Source organism: Peromyscus californicus, unplaced genomic scaffold (genome assembly GCF_007827085.1).
Source record: "Peromyscus californicus insignis strain IS unplaced genomic scaffold, ASM782708v3 Scaffold_16__1_contigs__length_79575227, whole genome shotgun sequence".
NCBI classification, from domain to species: domain Eukaryota; kingdom Metazoa; phylum Chordata; class Mammalia; order Rodentia; family Cricetidae; genus Peromyscus; species Peromyscus californicus.
In genome coordinates, this window is record NW_026294458.1 from 14,321,016 (window position 1) to 14,330,275 (window position 9,260).

At 39.5% G+C, this 9,260-nt stretch overlaps 1 pseudogene; it reads right to left on the bottom strand.

The window, feature by feature from the left end:
* Nucleotides 1–336: 336 nt before the first annotated feature.
* On the bottom strand, nt 337–9,260 carry LOC128111675 (nucleoporin Nup37-like; annotated as a pseudogene).

A 9,260-nucleotide genomic window follows, 5' to 3' on the forward strand; every position in this document is an offset into this window, starting at 1 on the left:
AGGCCTGGCCTCGAACTCACGGAGATCCGCTTGGCTCTGCCTCCTGAGTGCTGGGATTAAAGGTATGCGCCACCGCTGCCCGGCTCCTAATGGGTTGTTAAGCTCAGGCTTTACTGTTTGTTGGTGATACTCACGTCTGTACACCTCCAGTTCTTTGACTCTTCTTTCCAACGGTGTTTCAACCAACTGTCCTCTCCCTCACCGCAGAACATAGCTGGACATTTGAAAGTAACAGTGAGTGATAAGGAAGTTCTCTTCTGGGAGATTGAGGAGTAAATGTAAAGTAAAAGAAGTGAGAGAAGAATGGTCAGTGAGAGAATGACTAGGAAAAAAGTACCAGGCAAGACTGGGCTCCCTTGGTCAAGAGTGGAGAGGTGGCATTAAATTGTCTAGTTCTTAAAGAGAACCTTGTGTCTCTGTGTGTGTATTTATTACTTTGTTATATGTAGATATTTTAGATCTACTACTCCTTCTTCAATTTCTGTTTGTACTCTTGTAACTTGCTGCTTTTACTTACCTTAAAGGTATGTGGGGTCTGTGTGGTCATATCATTTTGGTGGTTTGTTTTCTTGTTGAGTGCTGTGTAGTATTCTGTTATATGAACATACAGCAGATTTTCTGTTTTACTGCTGGGTCATTTTCAGTTTTGATTGAGAAGGAATATGGCTGCCATGGCTGGTTTTGCACATCTTTTTTTTTTTTTTTTTCTCACCATCATTGTTTGTTTTAGACAGAGTTGTGCTATATAACCCAGACTGGCCTCAAACTCATGCTTCTCCTGCCTCAGCCTCCTTGGTTCTGATTTGTGTATATGCCACCATGCCCAGTTTACATATTTTTCTTGAACATACACCCCATTTCTCTTAGAGTGACATTGCTGTGTTATAGAGCTCCCAGTGAGTTTAGGGTGGTATGGCCATGGACAAATTAGCAAAGTATGTGAAACACTTTATAGTCTGGGTTTTTGCATCTTCAACTTTTGGGATCATTAGTCTTTATTACTTATATGTGGTAATGGATATGTATTGAGTTATGCATTAATCATTTTCATACTGATCTTATTATTTTTCCTGGTGACCAGAAAAGGCAAAAATTTTACATTATCTAAAAGAAATCAGTATTTTCTAGGTAATTAATGAATAATAATCACCTTCGTGTGATTATTGCTTTGACTGATATCTTTTATGCCATTCAGTTAAGCTCTACATGTTTATGCGTGTGCTTGCATATGTGCACGTAGGTGTACATATGAGGCTACTAGTCAGTGTCAGGTGTCTCCTCTCACTTTCTGCCCTGCCTTTTGAGGGTCTCTCACTGAATCTGGAACTCAAAGATTCATCTAAGCCAGCAGGCCAGTGAGCCCCAGGTATTCACTTCTCTCCCGTCCTTCCTGCCCCTACAGCTTTGGTTGCAGACCCAAACACAGCTGTTCTCTGTGTGGTGGGATCTGAACTCAGGTCCTCATCTTGCACAGCAAGCGCTGTATTGACTGGGCGTCTCTCCAGCCTGGACATTTTTACTGATTTGAAGGAGGGCTTGTGAATTAAAGAAATTGCAACTATCTCCACCTAGTTTGTTTGTTTGTTTGTTTTTCTTTTTCTTTTTTGGTTTTTTGAGACAGGGTTTCTCTGTAGCTTTGGTGCCTGTCCTGGATCTTGCTCTATAGCCCAGGCTGGCCTCGAATTCACAGAGATCCGCCTGGCTCTGCCTCCCAAGTGCTGGGATTAAAGGCGTGTGCCACCACCACCTGGCTGTTTTACTTTTTTTCTGTTCCTACTTATTTTTGAATAAAATTTTATATTTTAATCAAATTACTTGAACAATTTTTGAACAATTTTTTGACTATTTTACTTAACAGAAGAGACAACTGAGATATTTCTAGAGTTTATGGTATATTTGGTATTAAAATAAGAAATTGGACAGAATACTAAAATCACGAAGTATAAGATCAAAAATACAGAGAAATTTTTATTTTATATTTTGGTCACCCAAAACAGCCACTTGTGATAGCCTCCAACTGCACGTAGTGGAAAAGACCAGCTCCAGCAGCTACAGAACTAGCGAGGACAGGCTCAGCTTGCCCTCAGTGATGTATTTGAAACTGATCTATCACTTTACTAGGATGACCAGTGGCTGCAAACAAGTGTTCACTAATTGCAGACCACCTAAAATAAGTGTGCTTGCTCTGTGTGAACAGGGCTAGTCTCTTGAGGGTAGCTGTACAAAATAAAATGCCAAATTAGCCAGTAACTTTCTGCAAGAGCACCAACTTTTAAAGTTATGCTTTAAGCACCAGTCTATTTGACTGAAGAGACTTTGGGGCCTAGATCATAAAGCAAGATTGTTTCATTCTTCTTTACAACCATAGCTTAACAGCCTCCTGGGTATGCCGCACTCATAAGGAGAATGAAGAAGAAAATGGCCTATCTGCTTTTCCTTCCAAGCCCCAAACCCTGCAGGAGTGGCCATCACTTACCCTTGCAATTTCATAGCTTTCTTTGGGATGGAACACCAAATTATTCATGAAATCTGGCTGGCCCTCCAAAATCTTGCATTCATTTTTATCTTGAAGATCACAAGTAAATAATCTAATCTTCATATCAGCAGCTGAAGTACAAAGTTTGATTACTGGAAGCAAGAAATCGAGTTTGGTCTCTTGCCCACAGGCTAGCCATCATGTGTTGTTGGTAATTGTTGCTCTTTTGGGATTCCCGCCAACTAGCTCCCAAATAAATCACACACGGAGGGAGGCTTATTCTTAATTATAAATGTCCAGCCTTAGCTTGGTTTTCTTGCCAGCTTTTCTTAACTTAGATTACCCCATCTTCCTTTTGCCTCTGGGTGTTTTCCTTTTATTACTTCTTAAATCTTACTTTCACTCTTACTCCATGGCTGGCTGGGTGGCTGGGTGGCTGAGTGGCTGGCCCCTAGCATCCTCCTCTCCTTTTTCTCTTGCTCTTCTCCTCCCAGATTTCTCCTTCTGTTTATTCTCTCTGCCCGCCAGCCCCACCTGTCCTTTCTCCTGCCTCTCTATTGAGCATTCAGCTCTTTACTAGACCGTCAGGTGTTTTAGACAGGCAAAGGAACACAGCTTCACAGAGTTAAACAAATGCAACGTAAAAGAATACAACACATCTTTGCATCATTAAACAGATATAACACACCTTAAACTAATATTCTGCAGCAGTCATGTGAAGTGTTCAGTGTTTTATGCTGAATTTCTTCCATTCTATTTTTCCCTCCTGGAATGTTCCATGCCGATAACCACATAATTACTGCCACCATACACAGCTAGAGTTCCTGAATTCCCCCTCCACCACTTGCACACAATCTTTACAAGCCACAGTGTAGGCAGCATTTCTTGTGACTTCTGTTTGGTCCTATATATCAAACTTGAGGCCTTAAAAGAACCCAAAAGCCTCCTATTAGATGTCAGGAAGTGACCTGAGCACTGATCTTGCCGTGGCAGCTGCTGCTCACACCATCCCTAGAGAAGTTTGCATTTTTGTTTTTTCCATGATTTCATTCTTTAAGGGCTCATTGAGATCATTTCCCACCCTATGGTCATGTTAGGGAACTTAAAAGCTTCACAGTTTATCTGTAGCCTCTAAGCCTGATGTCTTTTGATTCAGTTTTTGTAGGTAATATATTTATTTCAGACAGATACCCCAGTGATCCAGCATTATTTACTAAACAGATTATGATTCTTTTTTAAATAATTATGAACATTTGTTAAGCACCAAAGGTATACAGCAATGATTGCTGCACAATTATTGATACAATTTCTTGCTATTAAGCTTACAGTCTAAAATACAAGAATATTATCAACCTGCACCAAAATTTCTTGAGCTTGGAATTAGCTACTTTGGCAAATGAATGAGGCAAAATGACCTATTTCTGGTTATTTTGAAGGCTTTGAACATGACACACACACACAAAAGAATACTTTCTGTGTATCCATTTTTTTCTATTATATTAGGATGACTAATGACAAAAGGGTACTTAGAATTTTGATAAGCACAATGAATTATTTCATATTTCCCTTAGAAATTGAGACAGAGATGATCACTGGCAAATGTCAGCAGCCAGTGAAACCCCACAACAAACAGGCACTAGACCAAATCTTTGTCATTGTCCCACTTAACCTCTCCACCATCTTCTTCCACTCTAAGGGCTCCAGTGACACACCCCCGTGAGATGAAGTATATAATTACCAAGTCAGACTTGCAGGAATATTCCTGTCTGAATATGTCTGAGCAGAGACAGCAGTGGACACTCTAGTTATGCAGTGACATGTGAGACATGTAAGCAAGGCAGTCAGGCTCAGGCCGTGGACCTCTAAAGTGATGAGGGAAGCATGTGAATGCTTGCTTTTCTGTTCCCTGTTTCTAGTGAGGAGTGTAAAAACTCCTGGAGAGATGGCTCAGCGGTTAAGAGCACTGGCTACTCTTCCAAAGGACCTAAGTTCAATTCCCAGCAACCACATGGTGGCTCACAACCATCTGTAATGAGATCTGGTGCCCTCTTCTGGTCTGCAGGCATACATGCAGCAGAACACTGTATACATAATAATTTTAGGGGGAAAAAACAGTATCAAGAGCCTAGATTACAAATTCTACTTGCCTAAATGCATGTATAATACTTCATAAATACTTTTAAGGTGTTCACTTCTTGTCATTACTAGCTGACAAAGGCACACTGAAGAAATTTTGGTTCTTATTGTCAAATGCAAAGACAATTTTAAGCTGCTAAACAAACACAAAGCATGTATTATTTTTAATCACAATTTTTAATCCCAAAAGAATATTAAGAAATGAAATAATTGATTCCAGGTTAGTTATCTGAAAACAGAAATGTATCCCATAATGTGCATAACTGAATTTTTTAAAAACTCATGATTACACACATTTTAATGGCAGAGTAATAGCATCCTGAAATATCCTTTTTTGTGTATATGTGTGAGTATGTATGTATATATGTGCATGTGGAGGCCAGATGTCAGTCTTGGGTGTCAGTCATTTCTCAGGAGCCATCCACCTTGCTGCATTTGAGAAAGGGTTTTCCCCTAGGATCTGGGGCTTACCAATTAGACTGGGTTGAGTCCAGGGATCTGTTTGCCTCCAGGTTCAAACTCAGGCCCCAAGGCTGGTATGACAAGTACTTTATGGACTGAGCACTTTCCTAGGCCCCTAAGATAGCCTTTATGGCAGAACAATATACTAGTGTTGTTGTTTGTGGGGATGTTTTGGGGGACAGCATCTCACATTGTAAGCTAGGCTTGGCCTCCAACCCATGGCAATTTTCCTGCCTCAGCCTCCCAAGTGCTGAGATTACAAATGTGAGTCACATATCCAGCAATATTTGTAATGCTATCTTGGTAACTTGTTAGCAGCAGAAACATTTTTAAAATGTTCATACTTTTGCATATTAAGTTTATACAAAAAGAGTAGTCCAGACATGTCAGGATAAAATTTTTTAAAAAATAGTACTCACTGATTTTTACCTAAATTTAAAATTCTTACTACCTTCTTTCAGTCTGAAAGTATCATTTATGTCTTTTCACTCTTTTATAGTAAATAAGACCAAATTATGAAATTTGAAATGAAAAAACCTAAAACACATATCAGCATCATTCTAATAAGAGGACAGGAATTAATTTCCATTGGCTTCCTGAGAAGAGGATTTTTCAAGTTTATATCAGTGGTGAATGATTCTCAATTATAAATCTCAGTCCAAGTTTTTTTTTTTATTTAATATTATATGAAACCTTTAGAATTCCTGATTAGAGGATGCAGTTTCTAAGGCAAGGCAAGTTAGATTATGTATGAAGCATAGATATTAACACAAAGGTAATATGACATGCACAGCCCCTTTTTATTGAAACAAGGTTTTAATATGTATGTACCAGGTGTTTTTGTTGTTGTTGTTGTTTTCTTTTTTCTTTTTGGGCCACCAACCAGCTCCCAAATCATTACACAGAGACTTGTTCTTAGTTTTGAATGCTCAGCCTAGTTTAAGCACATTTCTGGCTAGCTCTTTTAACTTAAATTAACCTGTTTCTCTCTATCTACCTTTTACCTTGGGACTTACTACTTTCTTTTGTATATCTTCTTTCACTGCTTCTCTATGTTTGTCTGTCTGGCATCTGCCAGGCTTCTTGCCCTGGTGTCTTCTCATTCTCCTCCTCCTCCTTCCCAGCCTAGATTTCTCCTATCTAGTCTCTTTCCCCTCCAGCCCTGCCTGTCCTTTCACTGCTTAGCTAGGCTGTTCAGCTCTTCATTTGACCAGTCAGGTGCCTTAGGCAGGCAAGGTGAAACAAATGCAGCACATCTTTACAGAATTAAACACACATCCTTACATTGTTAAACAAATGCGGCATCATTGCCTAGTTAAAATAATATTCCACAACATATGTAGCCCTGGCTGGCCTAGGACTCACAGAGATCTGTCTGCCTCTTAGATTAGGATTCTTACCACTGAGTTTGTTGGTGATTTTATTACATATTAAGGGAATACATGAATAGTTCTAATTCTAGGCTCTTTATTGATGTATTTATCAATCCTCTTGGCAACAGCACATTCTCTGTGTTAGTGACTTTATAATACATGTTGATTTCTGTTTGTATGTCTTTCAGCTTTATTTTCAAGATTTTTTTAAGTCTTCTTTGAAGTTCTTGGATGATTTTTAAAATGAAAATCAATGTTGGAGCTATGGCGATGGCTCAGTGGGAAAGTGCTAGTTATTCAAGCGTGAGGGTCTGAGTTCAAATGCACAATACCACAGAAAAGCCAGGCAACCTCAGTGTTGGGAAAGCAGAAATAACAGGATCCTGTCAGAAGGATCCTGCTGCAGCCAGTCCAGCCTAATGGCCAGCTCCAAGTTCAGTGAGCCCAAACACTGAGGTCAAGTAAAGAAAGGTACCCTGTAGGCAGAAGTTTCTCTCCCATCTGCCTGTTCCCAAATACCCAGCAGCCGCTTCCCAAATAATTGATTCTGAGGCTTAATATAATTTATAAATGCTTAACCAATAGCTTAGACTTATTACTATCTCTTACACTTAAATTAACCCATAATTCTCATCTGTGTTTAGCCACATGACTCGGAACCTTTTCTCAGTGCAGCATTCTTATCTTGCTTCCTCTGCGTCTGGCTGGCGACTGACTCCTTTACTCCATCTTCCTCCTTCCCAGCATTCTCAGTTTGGCTTTCCCACCGAACTGCCCGCCCAGCTACCAGCCAATCAGTGTTTTATTAAACCAGTTCAAGTGGCAAATCTTTACAGTGTGTAAGAGCATTATCCCACAGCAGTACGCAGTGTCAACTCCTGACCTCTATGTGCGCGCGCGTGCGCGCACACACACACACACACACACACACACACACACACACACACACACACACACCGTTAGACTTGTGCATGCACCATATACAGACAGATATACAAATAGAGCCAAGCTTAGGTTTCTCGCACCTGTAATCTCATCACTTAGGAGGTTGAGGCAAGAAGATCTGAGGTTCAGAGTTAGCCTGGCAATAGGGTAAGACCCTTGCTGAAACAACAAAAAAGAAAAGACTAGAAAACTACAGTGCAGTTTTTCAAGAACTGAAAATTGAGTCATTCATGAGTGTGATATCTTTGTCTCAGTTACACAGATATTTTTAAATTTATCTGAGTAGTGTTTTGTAGAACAATAGAGATTTTATAATTGTTTTTGTTACATTTAGTCCAAGATACTGGATAACCTTGATACCCAGTCTATTATAAATGATACTGCTTTTTAAATGTTTCTTGTTTTTATTAATATGTAGAAACATGGCTGGCTTCTTTATGTTGATTATATAATTAATATTGCTAAGTTCATTAAAAGTACCTTAGATTATTTTGTAAAAGTCTGTGTATTCAACCATGTGATTTGTGTATAAAATTCAGTTTTTCTTTATTTTTTTCCCTGTTCTCTGAACATTTATTTCCTTTGTTTGTGTGATGACTGACATAACCTCCAGGTCAGTGTTACAAAATGACAGAGGCTGGACAGATAGCTCAGCAATTAAGATCATTGGCTGCTTTTCTAGAGGACCTGGGTTCATTTCTCAGCACCCACAGGCTCACAACCATCTGTAACTCCAGTTCCAGGGGAACTGACACCTTCTTCTGACCTCTGCAGGCACCAGGCACACACATGGTACCCAGACATACATGCTAGCAAAGTACCCATACACATAAAATAATTAAATTCTAAAAAGAAAAGAAAAGACAATGCATATCACTGCCACAGTCTCAATCTATGAAAATAGCATCTTGCCAGGACTTTGGTAGATTCCCATTATCTGGTTAAAAAAGCAAATTTTTATTCCGGATTTATAGAGTTTATTTTGTAAATTTGTAAAATGCACAAATGTTTTATTTGCAGAGAGTTTCTCTTTTATTCTTTTAACATGATAAATTATATTGATACTGTAGTTTATCAATGAATTCATCTGTATAGACTTGGAATTTTTTGTTGGAAAGATTTTAGTTCTTAATTCAGTTAACTTGGTAAATAAGAGACTATCCGTGTTTTCTGTCGTTTTCTGTAGAAAAGAGAACTAGATCACATTGGATTTAAGAGGTGTTTGTCCACGACTGGGGGAGAGGGAGTTTCTAGAAAAGAGCAGATGTCAAAGGTAGCAGCAAACAGCTGATTTACTGGATAGTGAAAAACCTTTTGGCAAGAACACTGAAAAAAAAAAATGATGTTTATGGAAGTTGTCTGTGAACCTTAGGAATTGGAAAGGCACAACCAATATTTTTAATTTGATGGTCCACACCTTTAATCCCAGCACTCGGGATGCAGAAGCAGGCCTGGTCAACAGAGCGAGTTCTAGAATAGCCAGAGCTACACAGAGAAGCTCTGTCCTGAAAAACAAAGCAAAACAAGATGGGAACTTAAGTACGGTGTACAGGGATAAAAGTATGCCTGTTACTAATGACAAAGCCCACCATCATCCCTGACCACCACCGGGGTTCCAGCACCACCGTGATGACACTTTCCTAGCTTCTCCCTGTCAGCTTACATTCTCCTGTTAGACTCACGATCTCGCTCCAGTTTCTTCTCCCTGTCAGCTTACATTCTCTCCTGTTAGACTCACGATCTCGCTCCAGTTTCTTCTCCCTGTCAGCTTACATTCTCCTGTTAGACTCACGATCTCGCTCCAGTTTCTTCTCCCTGTCACTTGAAGTTCTGCTACTTTTTGTCCACACCTGTAGGTCTTGGGTCAT